The sequence below is a fragment of the Ranitomeya variabilis genome, chromosome 1, assembly GCF_051348905.1.
Source record: "Ranitomeya variabilis isolate aRanVar5 chromosome 1, aRanVar5.hap1, whole genome shotgun sequence".
Taxonomy (NCBI): domain Eukaryota; kingdom Metazoa; phylum Chordata; class Amphibia; order Anura; family Dendrobatidae; genus Ranitomeya; species Ranitomeya variabilis.
The window spans coordinates 427356433-427375029 of NC_135232.1; the positions used below are offsets into that span (position 1 = coordinate 427356433).

General features: G+C 45.0%; 1 protein-coding gene across 1 annotated transcript in view; it reads left to right on the forward strand.

The window, feature by feature from the left end:
* The first annotated feature begins 2849 nt into the window (after positions 1 to 2849).
* C9orf72 (C9orf72-SMCR8 complex subunit) overlaps positions 2850 to 18597 on the forward strand; it is a 59873-nt gene continuing 44125 nt past the window's right edge. The window contains exon 1 of the mRNA XM_077249267.1: positions 2850 to 3012. The gene's annotated coding sequence lies outside the window, so the exon portion shown is untranslated. The remainder of the gene's footprint in view (positions 3013 to 18597) is intronic.

Sequence of the window (18597 nt, forward strand, 5' to 3'; positions counted from 1 at the left end):
AAGCAAACCTCAGAGACCAGCAGTTCCGCTCAAAACCACCAGAGTGAGTCCAAGAGCAGAACTAACCAAAGTACCATTCATGACCACAGGAGGGAGTCCGAGAAATGGAATTCACAACACAGAGGGTTCCTCGTGCGCACGTATCCAGTCGCCTCTGCGATCATACACTCTCGGCTCTTCTCATACCTGCGTCTTTTATATCTGCGTCTCCGAAAGGGACCCTGGATCTGAGCTGTCCCAACCTTACCAGGGAACACCTTCAGCTCAGGGTTCAATGGGGTCCCCACAACCTCTACTACCACAACCTCTGGAGGGAGCCTATCGGGATTACACTCTAATCCTAAATTGGCGACCCCTGTGGCATACATCTTAGGATCTTCGGGTTCTACTCCCGAAATGACATCTTTAGCTTCTCCTGCCAGTACCTCTAGGGGGAACCTATCAGGATTACACTCTGTCCCTAGGTTGGCGACCCCTATGGCAGGTATTTCAATATCTTTGGGTTCTGCACCCGGTATAACTTTTTCCATGAGAAGGTTTACTCTGGTCTCCCACAGGGACCAAAACAGGGGAAAATCTCTTCCCAACACAGTCCCATAGGGAAGGGTCTTTGCCACTCCCACCAAATGTCTAAAGTCTCCACATGGTGTAGAAACATTGACCTCTGCGGTGGGTACTCCCGGATTTCCCCATGGATACCCATCACCTCCACTTTCTGTCCGTTGGTGTTGTCCCCAGCAACAAGGGAATGATGGACCAGAGTCACTTTACTCCCCATGCCCAGGAGAGCCTCTGTTCGGCACCCATTCACAAGTACCTGGCACAATTCTGGTTCGCCGCCAGCTGTGCTCGTATTGGTGATACAGACAGGCTGGGCACACATAGACGTTACCGAACAGTTACTAGCCCCATGCCCGGGCTCTGGTGCAACGTCCTGAGTGGACTTACATTAGGGGTCTCCACTTTATATCGTTGAAGCTCTGCTAGCTCCCTCTGCAGCATCTCCTGCTGCCGCTGCTGCAGCAAAATCTCTTGCTGGTAATGTTGAAACTGCAGCGTCTCTTGTTGAAGCCTTTGCTGACTGAGCACAACCTCCTCCAAAAGTTCCTCCATTTTTCCAGCAGACTTGCACAACAATCTGCAGCACTCTCTGGAGGTATGCCTTAGTTCACTGCCCACATTCTCCACCATATGTGATGCAGCGGTATGACCATACACAGTGAAACGGCAGTGACCCAAAGAAGTTCAAACAAAACGTTCTTTTATTGTGTTACTTCACACAGTTAATATAGTATACGGCTTCTTCATACAGTCCATTAATAATGCATGGCTATATGACGCAGTCAATACACAGGCCGAACTTCCCTCTGTCCAGTTTCCCTGGGTGACCGCACGCCGGTAAAAAGTCTCTGTACTCACTCAGTGCACTGCACTCTTTACCCTCTGGAGTGCAGCCGGGTACACGTAAGACAGCCCAAGACGCAGGGTGTCAGTCTCCCTGGTTCCTTTAGCCTCTGTGTTGCTCCACACAGAGAGAGCTCTGCAGACAACTGCCCTGTCTGCTTCCAAGAACACACTGACACACCTCCCCCACTACAGGGCTTTTTAATCAGTCACTGCTTCACTATTCTAATTACAGCCACACCTGTGTCTGTAGTACGCCCTCATGGCCTCACTACGCTTCCATGCACATTCTGCAGAGCACATACAGCGCCCCCTAGCTGTAACAGGGGTCTCTGCCTCACATCTGCTAAAATAAACCAAGCACTTTCTTAAAGGGAACCTGTCACCTGAATTTGGCGGGACCAGTTTTTGGTCATATGGGCGGGGTTTTCGGGTGTTTGATTCACCCTTTCGTTACCCGCTGGCTGCATGCTGGCCGCAATATTGGATTGAAGTTCATTCTCTGTCCTCCGGAGTACACGCCAGCGCAAGGCAATATTGCATATAGGCGTGTACTCCGGAGGACAGAGAATGAACTTCAATCCAATATTGTTGCCAGCATGCAGCCAGCGGGTAAGGAAAGGGTGAATCAAACACCCGAAAACCCCGCCCATATGACCCAAAACTGGTCCCGCCAAATTCAGGTGACAGGTTCCCTTTAAAGAGACTGTGTTCCAGAGATACCTCTGTGTCCAGCTGAGTGAGGCGCTCTATGATAATATATACACACATATGTATAGCAGATATCACCAAGGGTTTAATGAATAAGGTCAATTACCAAAATAGATACTGCATCACATTGGGGCAGGCTTGCAAAAGAAAGGAATTCTGGCCCTGATTGTGTAAAAAAAAAAGGCATGTGCACCCTGCAGCAGGTTTATTATGTCTTTGAGACTGGCATTATTACCCCCCACGGTTGGCATGCTTATACCCCATAGTTGGCATTATTAACCCCCACGGTTGGCATGCTTATCCCCCATAGTTGGCATTATTACCCCTCATGCCTGGCATTATTATCCCCAATGATTGAAATCATCATCCCCCATGTTTGGTATTATTATTCCCCATGCCTGGCATCATCCCCCATGATTTGCATCATCATTGACCATGGTTGGAATTATTATCCCACATGATTGGCACTATTTTCCTCCATGGTTGACATTATTATTCTCTATGGCAGACATTACTTTCCACCTAGTATTACTCTCTTCCATAGTTGGCATTATTACCCCCCACGGTGGGGCACTGCTGTAGTAGTGTAGTAACCGCAATAAGTGATGAATGATCACAGAACGCTCCTCCATTCCCATCACGCTTTCTCCTGCAGTCTCTAGCTAGCAACAACTGACGTCATCTATTGAACAGCACGCCAGAAGCCAATAGGAGCTCTTTTCTCACACCCATTTGACCACCGATCTTGCCACGCCGCTATTGGTGGAATGAGTTGCGCATTGTGATTGGTTGTGAGTAGAGAAGCGCTTGCAAATAACAACACGTGAGATAACTTCCGGCAGAGAGAGCGTCTGTGACCCTGACCAGGTGTCCCGGCCGGCGGCTGCTGTATGGGAGGTATGAGTGTGCGTTATATATACTGGTGCCGCGGTGCCCTGTGTGCGCTTTATATATATATATATATATATATATATATATATATATATATATATATATACACACATACACTGGTACTGTGGGTGTGCGTTATATATACTGGTGCTGCTGTGCCCTGTGTGCGTTACATATACTGGTACTGCGGTGCCCTGTGCGTTACATATACTGGTACTGCGGTGCCCTGTGCGTTACATATACTGGTACTGCGGTGCCCTGTGCGTTATATATACTGGTACTGCGGTGCCCTGTGCGTTATATATACTGGTGCTGCTGTGCCCTGTGTGCGTTATATATACTGGTGCTGCTGTGCCCTGTGTGCGTTATGTATACTGGTGCTGCGGTGCCCTGTGTGTTATATATACTGGTACTGCGGTGCCCTGTGCGTTATATATACTGGTGCTGCTGTGCCCTGTGTGCGTTATATATACTGGTGCTGCGGTGCCCTGTGTGCGTTATATATACTGGTGCTGCTGTGCCCTGTGTGCGTTATATATACTGGTACTGCGGTGCCCTGTGCGTTATATATACTGGTGCTGCTGTGCCCTGTGTGCGTTATATATACTGGTGCTGCTGTGCCCTGTGTGCGTTATGTATACTGGTGCTGCGGTGCCCTGTGTGTTATATATACTGGTACTGCGGTGCCGTGTGTGCGTTATATATACTGGTGCTGCGGTGCCCTGTGTGCGTTATATATACTGGTGCTGCTGTGCCCTGTGTGCGTTATATATACTGGTGCTGCTGTGCCCTGTGTGCGTTATATATACTGGTGCTGCTGTGTGCGTTATGTATACTGGTGCTGCGGTGCCCTGTGTGTTATATATACTGGTACTGCGGTGCCCTGTGCGTTATATATACTGGTGCTGCTGTGCCCTGTGTGCGTTATATATACTGGTGCTGCGGTGCCCTGTGTGCGTTATATATACTGGTGCTGCTGTGCCCTGTGTGCGTTATATATACTGGTGCTGCTGTGCCCTGTGTGCGTTATGTATACTGGTGCTGCGGTGCCCTGTGTGTTATATATACTGGTACTGCGGTGCTGTGTGTGCGTTATATATACTGGTGCTGCGGTGCCCTGTGTGCGTTATGTATACTGGTACTGCGGTGCCCTGTGTGTTATATATACTGGTACTGCGGTGCTGTGTGCGTTATATATACTGGTACTGCGGTGCCCTGTGCGTTATATATACTGGTACTGCGGTGCCCTGTGCGTTATATATACTGGTGCTGCTGTGCCCTGTGTGCGTTATATATACTGGTGCTGCTGTGCCCTGTGTGCGTTATGTATACTGGTGCTGCGGTGCCCTGTGTGTTATATATACTGGTACTGCGGTGCCCTGTGCGTTATATATACTGGTGCTGCTGTGCCCTGTGTGCGTTATATATACTGGTACTGCTGTGCCCTGTGTGCGTTATATATACTGGTGCTGCTGTGCCCTGTGTGCGTTATGTATACTGGTGCTGCGGTGCCCTGTGTGTTATATATACTGGTACTGCGGTGCCCTGTGTGCGTTATGTATACTGGTACTGCGGTGCCCTGTGTGTTATATATACTGGTACTGCGGTGCTGTGTGTGCGTTATATATACTGGTGCTGCGGTGCCCTGTGTGCGTTATGTATACTGGTACTGCGGTGCCCTGTGTGTTATATATACTGGTACTGCGGTGCTGTGTGTGCGTTATATATACTGGTGCTGCGGTGCCCTGTGTGCGTTATATATACTGGTGCTGCGGTGCCCTGTGTGCGTTATATATATACTGGTACTGCGGTGCTGTGTGTGCGTTATATATACTGGTGCTGCTGTGCCCTGTGTGCGTTATATATACTGGTACAGAGTGATCTGTGCGTAGCGGGCGCACTGCATTAGACGTGTGCAGCATTAGGCTGACGGGAGCTGGTGGCTAGACAGATCCTTATCGTGCTTGTGGTTTTCTGGCTTACCCTAATCGCTGTGATATCTGATTGCATCATGCACACACTGTATATTGTGGGGAAGCTGGACCAGTACAGTGATAAGTCTGTGAGGAGATATGAGAAGATGTCATACCATAAGCCGTGGCAAGACAACTGGGCCACCTACAGAGTGATGCTAAGTGTTATGGCGATACACTACCAAGAAAGTACCACCAGTTATTATGTACAGAATGCTTGCAGACAGTGCCAAATAGTACCTGTGTACCTTACATAAATAATGCAACCATGAAGTGCCAAAACGATACCCAACCCCCATAAATAATACCGCAACGCAATGACAGAATAATACCTGTCTACCTTACATAAATAATACAACCATACAGTTCCAAATAGTACCCCACATAAATTATACCACCATATTGTGCCAAGATAGTACTCCACATAAATACCACCGTACAGTGCCTACATAAATTATACTGCTATACAGTCCGAATAGTGTGTGTGTGTGTATATATATATATATATATATATATATATATATATATATATATATATATATATATATATATATATATATATATATATATAACCATACGTTACTAAAATAGTTCCCTGGATAAGTAATACCACCATATAGTGAAAGAATAGTGCCTACATAAATAATACCGCAAAACAGTACCAGAATAGTACCCCACATAAATACCACCATACAGTTCCAAAATTGTACCCCACCTCTAATTGTACCACCATACACTGCCAAGATAGTACCCCACATAATTCCACCATACATTATACTGCTATACAGTGCCAGAATAGTACCCCACAGAAATGGTACCATACAGTATTAAGATGGTACCCTGTATAAATATCGTACAGTGCCAGATTAGTACCCTGCATAAATACCACCATGCAGTACTAAAATAGTACCACCACACAGTGCCAAAATAGTACCCATTCAACTTACATAAATGCCACCATAGAATGCCAAAATGGTACCCCACATAAACTACATCACCATGCAGAACCAAAATAGTGGCCCACATAAATACCACCTTACTATGCCTGCGTAAACTATACCACCATACAGTACCAGTATAGTATCATGCATAAATAATACCATCATTCAGTAATGAAATGGTACCATATATACCACCACACAGTGGCAAAATAGTACACTGCATAAATACCACCATACAGTACAAAAGTAGCACCCTACATAATTACCATGACACAGTGCCAAAATAGTACCCATGTATCATCTCCCTCCTTGACTACTGCAACCTCCTACTCTCTGGCCTCCCCTCTAGCACTCTGGCACCACTCCAATCCATCCTACACTCTGCTGCCAGACTAATCCACCTGTCTCCCCAGCCTCTCCTCTATGCCAGGCCCTTCACTTGCTTCCTATCACCCAGAGACTCCAGTTCAAAACCCTAACCATGACATACAAAGTCATCCACAACCTGTCTCCTCCATACATCTGTGACATGGTCTCCCGCTACTTTCCTGCACGCAACCTCCGATCCTCACAAGATCTCCTCCTCTACTCCCCTCTCATCTCTTCCTCCCACAACCGCATACAAGACTTCTCCCGTGCTTCCCCTATACTCTGGACCTCTCTACCCCAACATATCAGACTCTCGCCTACCGTAGAAACCTTCAAAAAGAGCCTGAAGACCCACCTCTTCCGACAAGCCTACAACCTGCAGTGATCCTCAACCTACTGAACCGCCGCACGACCAGCTCTACCCTCTCCTGGTGTATCCTCACCCATCCCCTGTAGACTGTGAGCCCTCGCCGGCAGGGTCCTCTCTTCTCGTGTACTTGTGTGTGCCTTGTATTGCTCATGTTTATTGTGCTTGTCTATATTTGCCCCTTTTCACATGTAAAGCGCCATGGAATAAATGGCGCTATAAATATGTATAATAATAATAAAATACCCTACATAAATACCACCATAGTAGCAAAAACAGAAAAAACGGATGTAATAGCTTACTTGAGTATGTATGACTATTTACAAACACCAGCATCTGTACGTCCTTGAGAATGAATGGCTGACCATTTGGAGATACGACGAACCAAAAGAAGCCATTGAACATGGCCAACAGAAAAGAATCATGGGACGCATATATAAATAAAAATTTGCCTTTATTACAAAGTAAATGGCAGATAGATGTCACTATATGCAAGAGTGCCCACACTATCCTAAAAATAACAATAACAAGAATATAAATCCATATATAAACAACTGAGGACCACCAAAGAAAAAAAAGAAACATTCTAGACAAGTATGACAAGTCATGCTGGACCCTGAAATGCATGAAGGTTCTATGACCATTTTAAATAACTTCATCATAATGGAAAAAAAAAATGAAACCTTTTTTTTACATGATTCTGCACAAATTGCAACTGCCCAATAATGTACCAACTGAGCCAGGCTAAGGTAGCTCTTCAGTAATCCAGGTAGAACACGTATGGAATTCTCTGGTTGATATCAATGCATAATGAACATATTGCAAGATAAAGTGCAACTTGTATATCAGCAATTACCTGGTGGTGGTCTCCCGTTTTAGTGCGGCGCAATAGTTGCAATTTGTGCAGAATCATGTTAAAAAAAATGCATTTTTTTTTTCTCATTATAATGAGGTTATTTAAAATTTTCATAGAGCCTTCATGCATTTCAAGGTCCAGCATGACTTGTCATACTGGTCTATAACATTTCTTTTTTTTTTTTTTTACTTTGTAATAAAGTCAATTTTTTATTTATATATGCGTCCCATGACTCCTTCCAGTTGGCTATCCATGTACAGTGGTTTCTTTTGGTTAGTGATAAATACCACTAGGCAGTGCTAATACTACCCATGTACTCTATATAAATATCACTAAACAGCACCAGAACAGTACCCTACATAAATACCACAAACCAGTACCAACATAGTACCCTGTATAAATGACCAAACAGTACCAAACTAGCACCCCGCAAATACAATCTCACAAGAGCCAGAATAGTACCCTAAATACCACCATATTGTAGTAAAATAGTACACTGCATAAATAATGCCACTGTACTCTGCAAAATGAACACCATCATACTTTCCAAAATAGTATCCTATACATAGAATGCCAAAATAGTACCCATGTAGCCTAATGACATACCAGCATACAGTGCCAAAATAGTAGCCGTAATACATAAAAATACTACCATACAGTGAAATAGCACATCTGCACGGTCCACAAGTAATTCACTATGTAACAAATGTTTATTTATTTTTTGTTCCTGGGTCCAATGTGTTTTCCTAACCTGTTATGCTTAACCCCTTAGTGACAGAGCTAATTTGGTACTTAATGACCGAGCCAATTTTTACAATTCTGACCACTGTCACTTTATGAGGTTATAACTCTGGAACGCTGTAACGGATCCTGCTGATTCTGAGTTTGTTTTTTCGTGACATGTTGTACTTCATGCTAGTGGTAACATTTCTTCGATATTACTTGCGATTATTTATGAAAAAAATGGAAATATGGTGAAAATTTTTAAAATTTTGCAATTTTCAAATTTTGTATTTTTATGCCCTTAAATCAGAGAGAGAGGTCACACAAAATAGTTAATAAATAACATTTCCGACATGTCTACTTTACATCAGCACAATTTTGGAAACAAAATGTTTTTTTTGTTAGGGAGTTATAAGGGTTAAAATTTGACCAGCAATTTCTCATTTTTACAACACCATTTTTTTTTTTAGGGACCACATCACATTTGAAGTCATTTTGAGGGGTCTATATGATAGAAAATAACCAAGTGTGACACCATTCTAAAAACTGCACCCCTCAAGGTACTTAAAACCACATTCAAGAAGTTTATTAACCCTTTACGTGCTTCACAGGAACTCAAACAATGTGGAAGGAAAAAATGAACATTTAACTTTTTTTGCAAACACTTTAATTCAGAACCATATTTTTTTATTTTCACAAGTGTAAAAACAGAAATTTAACCATACATTTTGTTGTGCAATTTCTCCTGAGTACGTTGATATCCCATATGTGGGGGTAAACCACTGTTTGGGCGCACTGCAGAGCTTGGAAGAGAAGGAGTGCCGTTTTACTTTTTCAATGTAGAATTGGCTGGAATTGAGATCGGATGCCATGTCGCGTTTGGAGAGCCCCTGATGTGCCTAAACAGTGGAAACCCCCCACAAATGACACCATTTTGGAAACTAGACCCCTTAAGGAACTTATCTAGATGTGTGGTGAGCACTTTAAACCCCCAGGTGCTTCACAGAAGTTTATAACGTAGAGCCATGAAAATAAAAAATCCTTTTTTTTCACTCAAATGATTTTTTAGCCTGCAATTTTTTATTTTATCAAGGGTAACAGGGGAGACATTGGACCACAAAATCTGTTGACCAGTTTGTCCTGAGTACGCTGATACCCCATATGTGGGGGGAGGGCACTGTTTGGGCACCCATCAGGGCTCGGAAGGGAAGGAGCGCCGCTTGGAATGCAGACTTTGATGGGATGGTCTGCAGGTGTCATGTTGCATTTGCAGAGATCCTGATGTACCTAAACAGTAGAAACCCCCCACAAGTGACTCCATTTTGGAAACTAGACCCCCCAAAGAGCTTATCTAGATGTGTGGTGAGCACTAGGAACCCCCAACTGCTTCACAGAAGTTTATAATGTAGAGCCATGAAAATAAAAAAAATGATCTTTTCACCTCAAAATTTTTACTTTCTCAAGGGTAACAGGAGAAATTGGACCCCAAAATTTATTGGGCAATTTATGCTGAGTAGGCTGATACCCCATATGTGGGGGATAAACCACTGTTTGGGCGCATGGCAGAGCTTGGAAGGGAAGGAGCGCCGTTTTGGAATGCAGACTTTGATAGAATGGTCTTCAGGCATTATGTTGCGTTTGCAGAGCCCCCGATGTACCTAAACAGTAGAGACCCCCCAGAAGTGACCCCATTTTGGAAACTAGACCCCCCAAGGAACTTATCTAGATGTGTGGTGAGAACTTTGAATGCCCAAGTGCTTCACAGAAGTTTATAATGCAGAGTCGTGAAAATAAAAAATATTTTTTTTTTCCACAAAAAAAGATTTTTTAGCCCCCAAGTTTTTATTTTCACAAGGGTATCAGGAGAAATTGGACCCCAAAAGTTGTTGTCCAATTTATCCCGAGTACGCTGATGCCCCATATGTGGGGGTAAACCACTGTTTAGGCGCACGGCAGAGCTCAGAAGGTAGGGAGCACCATTTTACTTTTTGAGCACAAAATTGGCTGTGGCGTTTAGAGACCCCCCTGATGTATCTAAACAGTGGCAACCCCCCAATTCTAACTCCAACCCTAACCCCAACACACCCCTAACCCTAATCCCAACCCGATCCATAATCCTAATCACAACCCTAACCCCCAAAACACCCCTAACCCTAATCCCAAAGCTAACCATAACCCTAAACCCAACACCCCCCTAATCCTAATCTCTACCCTAACCTCAAAACCTAACCTAATCCCAATACACCCCTATCCTTAATCCCAACCCTAGCCTTAACCCTAATCCCAAACCTAACCCTAATCCCAAATGTAACCCTAATCCAAATCCTAATCCCAACTCTAACCCTAACTTTAGCCCCAACCCTAGCCCTAACCCTAACTTTAGCCCAAACCCTAACTTTAGCCCTAAACCTAGCCCTAACCCTAGCTCTAACCCTAATCCTAGCTCTAACCCTAACCCAAGCCCTAACCCTAAGGCTATGTGCACATGTTGCGGATTTTGCTGCGGATCCGCAGTGTTTCCTCAGCTGTGGGTCCGCAGCAGTTTCCCATGAGTTTACAGTACAATGTAAACCTATGGGAAACATAAAACGCTGTGCCCATGCTGCGGAAAAAACCACACGGAAATGCAGCGGTTTACATTCCGCAGCATGTCAATTCTTTCTGCTGATTCCGCAGCGGTTTTACACCTGCTCCATAATAGAAAACCGCAGGTGTAAAACCGCAGTGGAATCCGCACAAAAACCGCGGTACATCCGCGATAAATCCGCAGGAAAAACGCAGCGTTTTGGTCCTGCGGATTTATCAAATCCGCTGCGGAAAAATCCGCAGAGAACCATTCTATGTGTGCACATACCCTAACCCTATTTGGAAAATAGAAATTCATACATTTTTTTTTAATTTTATTATTTTTTTCTTACTAAGGGGGTGATAAAGGGGGGGGGGGGGTTATTTACTATTTTTTTATTTTGATCACTGTGATAGGATCTCACAGTGACCAAAATAAAAAAAAGAGGAAGAATTTTCTTCTGCCGGCCGGCAGATCATGGCGGGCGCACTGCGCATGCGCCCGCCATTTTCTTACCGGAGCAAGAAGCCGGCGGCCAGCAGAAGAAGCAGGAGGACCCAGGGACACCGGTAAGTATAACAGGGTCCCCGAATCCCCCTATTTCTCTGCCCTCTGATGTGCGATCACATCAGAGGACAGAGAATGACATCGCTTTTTTTTTTTTTTTTTGCGGTCGCCAGTAAACAGTTAATTACCGGCGATCGCAAAACAGGGGTCGGTAAAAACCGACCCCGATCATGTTCTTTGGGGTCTCGGCTACCCCCGGCAGCCGAGACCCCAAAGAACATCCGGGTGCCGGGTGCACTGCGCATGCGCCCGCCATTATTTCCCCGGAAAAAGATGGCGGCGCCCATCGGGAGCCATGAGGAGCACCGGGGGAGGTAGGTGAGTATTGGGGGGCTATCGGGGACCACATTTCTCTGTTCTCCGATGTGCGATCACATCGGAGGACAGAGAAATAAAATGGCAAATCGAGTTTTTTGTTGTTGTTGTTGTTGCGACCGCCGGTAAACGGTTAATTACCGGCGATCGCAACTCGGGGGTCGGTAAAAAAACCCCGAATCATGTTCCGACTCTGGGGGGCGCTATTCACTTTTTCCACAGCGCCCGCCGTTAATTAACGGCGCTGTGGTTTAAGTACCCTTAGCGGCCGCCGTTAAAAGGCGTATCGGCGGTCGTTAAGGGGTTAAAGGGCCACTGTCACCCCCTCCAGCCGTTATAAACTAAAAGAGCCACCTTGTGCAGCAGTAATGCTGCATTCTAACAAGGTGGCTCTTTTAGTTTTAGGTTCAAGCATACCCCAAATAAAACGTTTTTATACTTAGCCAATCACATTAGGGCAATCACATGGCAGTGACGTCATCGCAGGTCCTACAGCTATTTGCTGTGCAGCAGATCCATCCTGGTGTTCTGTGGATGTCTTTTGTTCTCTGGTATCAGCCATTACATCAGACGGCCAGAGCTTACTGCGTCTGCGCAGGACACCAGTACACAGCGCAGGTGCCGGTTTTGAAACGATAACAGCGCTGAGGGGGCGGCGCCGAAAGCGCAGGAAGATGTGAGTGACGGCAGAGGAGCTGGCCAAGCTGGGGAGTGAGGACCCGCCTACCTGGCTAGAGACAGTAATTGTGGCTAAGTATAAAAACGTTTTATTTGGGGTATGCTTGAACCTAAAACTAAAAGAGCCACCTTGTTAGAATGCAGCATTACTGCTGCACAAGGTGGCTCTTTTAGTTTATAACGGCTGGAGGGGGGTGACAGTGGCCCTTTAAAACAAATAGAAAATAGTTGTTCCACAAAAACTTTGCTTCTGTCATCAGGACAATGAAGACTACTCAGTATTGAATACGAGTGGAGAATTTTCCCCAAAACAGACAAATTTCAAAATGTCATTGTCCTGATCACAGAAGCAAAGTTTTTGTGGAACATCAACTATTTTCTATTTGTTGTAGGTATAACGGGTTGGGAAAACGCACTTTCGATTCAGAAACAAAAAATAACTGAAAATTTGTTTTAGTGTAATTTCCTTTTTTCGACACAATACGAAATGTTTCTGGCTTGTGGTCATAAAATCAAAGTTTGTGCTGAATGCAGTTGTTTTTCCAGTCTTTAAACAGAAGCAGTTGTAATATTATACTTGGAATCCAGAAACAAAAATTCTCACATATTGAGCACCAAAATAATACTTCCACATGCTTAAAGGGAACCTGTCACCCCCCCCCCCCCCCCCCCCAGGGCCTATTAAAGTAAAAGAGCCACCTTCTGCAGCACTAAGGCTGCATTCTGTGAAGGTGGCTCTTATGTTTATTATCCCTAGGAACGCTGAAATAATCACTTTTATAAATTTCCTTCCATACCTCTATTGAGTCAGGGAAGTATGTTTTCTCCCACTGACTCAAGCTGTCCATCATCCCCATCTGGCCTCCGGCGCCACCTCCTCTCTTTGTTATGACATCACCGGCGCCTTCATGTAGCGGAGGCCCCAGATCCCGAACCGCAGTGTGTTGTGATGTATTCACACTGCGGGGCTGGGAATCTGGCGCCTGTGGAGTGGGTCACCGTGCACCATTGAAGATAGTGCCGAAGTCGAGACTATCTTCAATGGTGCACGGTGACCCAAGACTTCGGCACTGTCTTCAATGGAGTTTGGTGACCTGCTCCACTGCGCAGGCGCCAGATTCCCAGCCCCGCAGTGTGAATACATCATAACACACTGCGGGGTGGGATCTGGGACCTCTGCTACACGAAGGCGCCGGTGACGTCACAACAAAGAAAGGGGATGATGGACGGCTTGAGAAAAAGAGGTTAGATTATACTCACCCAGGGGCGGTTCCAGTCCGGTCCGATGGGCATCGCGGTCTGGGACCTCCTATCTTCATAGGATGACTTCCTCTTCTTGTCTTCACGCTGCGGCTCCGGCGCAGGTGTACTTTGTCTGCCCTGTTGAGGGCAGAGCAAAGTACTGCAGTGCGCAGTCGCCGGGCCTCTCTGACCTTTCCTGGTGCTTGCGCACTGCAGTACTTTGCTCTGCCGGAGCCGCAGCGTGAAGACAAGAAGAGGACGTCATCGTAAGAAGATGGGAGGCTCAGAACGCCCATCGTAGCGGGACCACCACTGGGTGAGTATAATCTAACCTCTTTTTCTCATCTGTCAGGATACATCGGGGGGCTTATCTACAGCATTCCAGAATGCTGTAGATAAGCCCCCGATGCTGGTGGGCTTAACTCATCTTCGATTTTGGGGTGACAGGTTCCCTTTAAAAACTTACTTTTAATTGTTTGATTAGTTCATACATATAGAACGAGGATTTTACTACTGTACTAGTCTTCTTAAACACTTAAAATGACATGTTTAGTGATACAATAGAAAAAAAAATTGTCACATGTATAAATAGGTGGTAAAAATACTGGTTCTTTTAGGGTATGTGCACACGTTCAGGATTTTTCACGGAAAAAACGCATAAATGCATACATATGCATCCTATCATTTAGAATTCATTCAGCAATTTTTGTGCACATGATGCCTTTTTTTTCCGCAAAAAAAATGCATTGCGGTAAAAAAGCAGCATGTTCATTAATTTTGCGGTTTTCCCGTTATTAAATGCATAGGGAAAGCTCTGGCAAAAAAAACACGCAAAAAAACGCATATGGATTTCTGACAGAAATGTCCAGGATTTCTTGCAGAAATTTCCTGACAAAAACCGAACATGTGCACATACCCTAAATCTTGTTTTTAACATATACCATATATCCTCGAGTATAAACCGACTAATTTTGCCACAAAAAACTGGGAAAACTTAATGACTCGAGTATAAGCCTAGGGTGGGAAATGAAGCAGCTACCAGTAAATTTCAAAAATAAAAATAGATACCAATAAAAGTAAAATTAATTGAGGCATCAGTAGGTTACGTGTTTTTTGAATATCCATATTGAATCAGGAGCCCCATATAATGCTCCATACAGTTTATGATGGGCTCCATATTAAAATATGCCCCATATAATGCTGCACAAATGTTGATTATGGCCCCATAAGATGCTCCATGCAGACATTTGCCCCATATAATGCTCCACAAATGTGAATTCTGGCCCCTTAAGATGCTCCATAGAGATATTTGCCCCATATAATGCTGCACATGGCCCCATACAGATATTTGCCCCATATAATACTGCACATGGCCCCATACAGATTTGCCCCATATAATGCTGCACATGGCCGCATAAGATGCTCCATAGAGATATTTGCCCCATATAATGCTGCACATGGCCACATACAGATATTTGCCCCATATTATGCTGCACATGGCCCCATGAGATGCTCTGTACAGATAATTGCCCCATATAATGCTGCACATGGCCCCATAAGATGCTCCGTACAGATATTTGCCCCATATGCTGCTGCGATTAAAAAAAAATAAAAATTCACATACCTCTCACTTGCTATATTCGTTTGCTGCACGTTCCACCGCCGAGCGCCGCTATGTCTTCCCCGTCCTCCGCACTGACGCTCAGGCAGAGGGCGGTGCGCGTTAATCGCGTCATCGCGCCCTCTGACCTGAGCGTCACTGCAGAGGACGGGGAACATGCACCGGCGCCGACTGTGGAATGTGCAGCAGGTGAATATCACACACAGCGTTATACTCATCTGCTCCTGGCGCGGTCCCTGCAAGTCTGTTCCCCGGCGCCGGCAGCTTCTTCCTGTACTGAGCGGTCACTGTTACCTCTCATTACAGTAATGAATATGCGGCTTCACCCCTATGGGAGTGGAGTCGGGTCCATATTCATTACTGTAATGAGCGGTACCATGTGACCGCTCAATACAGGAAGAAGCTGTCAGCGCCCAGAGAACCAGGGACCGTGCCAGGAGCAGGTGAGTATTATTAGACAGCTGCCGCTCCCCCTCCTCTGCCGACCCCTGGATATGACTCGAGTATAAGCCGAGAGGGGCAATTTCAGCCTTAAAAAATGGGCTGAAATTTTCGGCTTATACTCGAGTATATACGGTAATTAGGCTGAGACTGTATTTAGAAAACCCACACTTGGGATATGATCACCTTTTATCTTTTGGCTTGTTCAATGCATTGAGGTTGAAAATGCTGTGTTGTGTTATGATGGTTAAGGGTACCGTCTCACAGTGGCACTTTTCTCGCTACGACGGCACGATCCGTGACGTTCCAGCGATATCCATACGATATCGCTGTGTCTGACACGCAGCAGCGACGTAGCAGATCGTTTGGAACTTTATTTTGTCGCTGGATCTCCCGCTGTCATCGCTGGATCGGTGTGTGTGTGTGACACCGATCCAGCGATGCGTTCGTTTGTAACCAGGGTAAACATCGGGTTACTAAGCGCAGGGCCGCGCTTAGTAACCCGATGTTTACCCTGGTTACCATCGTAAAAGTAAAAAAAACCAAACCGTACATACTCACATTCCGGTGTCCCGTCAGGTCCCTAGCCGTCTGCTTCCCGCACTGACTGACTGCCGGCCGGAAAGTAAAAGCAGAGCACAGCGGTGACGTCACCGTTGTGCTCTGCTTTCACTTTACGGCCGGCACTCAGTCAGTGCGGGAAGCAGACGGCTAGGGACCTGACGGACACCGGAATGTGAGTATGTACGGTTTTTTTTACATTTACGATGGTAACCAGGGTAAACATCGGGTTACTAAGTGCGGCCCTGCGCTTAGCAACCCGATGTTTACCCTGGTTACCCGGGGACTTCGGCATCGTTGGTCGCTGGAGAGCTGTCTGTGTGACAGCTCCCCAGCGACCACACAACGACTTGCCAACGATCACGGCCAGGTCGTATCGCTGGTCGTGATCATTGGTAAATCGTTTTGTGTAACGGTACCCTAAGATGTATTTATTCTGGCACTTCGGTATTTGTTTTTGTGTTTCTTTATTGTTGCATATAAGTGTTGAATTCAATAAGTTGTCATTTGAAAAGAAAAAAGGAAGAAACTCACACAAACATAAAATCAGATGATTCAAGGCTTTAACCCCTTCACCCCCAAGTGTGGTTTGCACGTTAATGACCGGGCCAATTTTTACAATTCTGACCACTGTCCCTTTATGAGGTTATAACTCTGGAACGCTTCAACGGATCCTGGCGATTCTGACACTGTTTTCTCGTGACATATTGTACTTCATGATAGTGGTAAAATTTCTTCGATATAACTTGCGTTTATTTGTGAAAAAAAACGGAAATTTGGCGAAAAATTTGAACATTTCGCAATTTTTCAACTTTGAATTTTTATGCCCTTAAATCACAGATATGTCACACAAAGTACTTAATAGGTAACATTTCCCACATGTCTACTTTACATCAGCACAATTTAGGAACCAAAATTTGTTTTTGTTAAGGAGTTATAAGGGTTAAAAGTTGACCAGCAATTTCTCATTTTTACACCATTTTTTTTTTAGGGACCACATCTTATTTGAAGTCATTTTGAGGGGTCTATATGACAGAAAATACCCAAGTGTGACACCATTCTAAAAACTGCACCCCTCAAGGTGCTCAAAACCATTTAGTTTATTAACCCTTCAGGTGTTTCACAGGAATTTTTGGAATGTTTAAAAATGAACATTTAACTTTTTTTACACAAAATTTATTTCAGCTCCAATTTGTTTTTTTACCAAGGGTAACAGGAGAAAATGGACCCCAAAGTTGTTGTACAATTTGTGCTGAGTACGCTGATACCCCATATGTGGGGGTAAACCACTGTTTGGGCACACCGCAGAGCTCGGAAGGGAAGGAGCGCCATTTGACTTTTCAATGCAAAATTGACAGGAATTGAGATGGAACGCCATGTTGCGTTTGGAGAGCCCCTGATGTGCCTAAACATTGAAACCCCCCACAAGTGACACCATTTTGGAAAGTAGACCCCCTAGGGAACTCATCTAGATGTGTCGTGAGCACTTTGACCCACCAAGTGCTTCACAGAAGTTTATAATGCAGAGCCGTAACAATAAAAAACATATTTTTTCACAAAAATTATCTTTTTGCCCCAATTTTTTATTTTCCCAAGGGTAAGAGAAGAAATTAGACCACAAAAGTTGTTGTGCAATTTGTCCGGAGTACGCTGATACCCCATATGTGGGGGGAACCACTGTTTGGCCGCATGGCAGAGCTCGGGAGGGAAGGAGCGCCATTTGGAATGCAGACTTAGATGGATTGGTTTGCAGGCGTCACGTTGCATTTGCAGAGCCCCTTATGTACCCAAACAGTAGAAACCCCCAAACGTGACCCCATATTGGAAACTAGACCTCCCAAGGAACTTATCTAGATGTGTTGTGAGAACTTTTAACCCCCAAGTGTTTCACTACAGTTTACAACGCAGAGCCGTGAAAATAAAAAATCTTTTTTTTCCCCACAAAAATGATTTTTAGCCCCCCAAACTTATATTTTCCCAAGGGTAACAAGAGAACTTGGACCCCAAAAGTTGTTGTCCAATTTGTCCCGAGTACGCTGATGCCCCATATGTTGGGGTAAACCCCTGTTTGGGTGCACAGGAAAGCTTGGAAGGGAAGGAGCACTGTTTTACTTTTTCAATGCAGAATTGGCTGGAATTGAGATCGGACGCCATGTCGTGTTTGGAGAGCCCCTGATGTGCCTAAACAGTGGAAACTCCCCAATTCTAACTGAAACCCTAATCCAAACACACCCCTAGCCCTAATCCCAACGGTAACCCTAACCACACCCCTAACCCTGACACACCCTTAACTCTAATCCCAACCCTAATCCCAACTGTAAATGTAATCCAAACCCTAACCCTAGCCCTAACCCTAACGGGAAAATGGAAA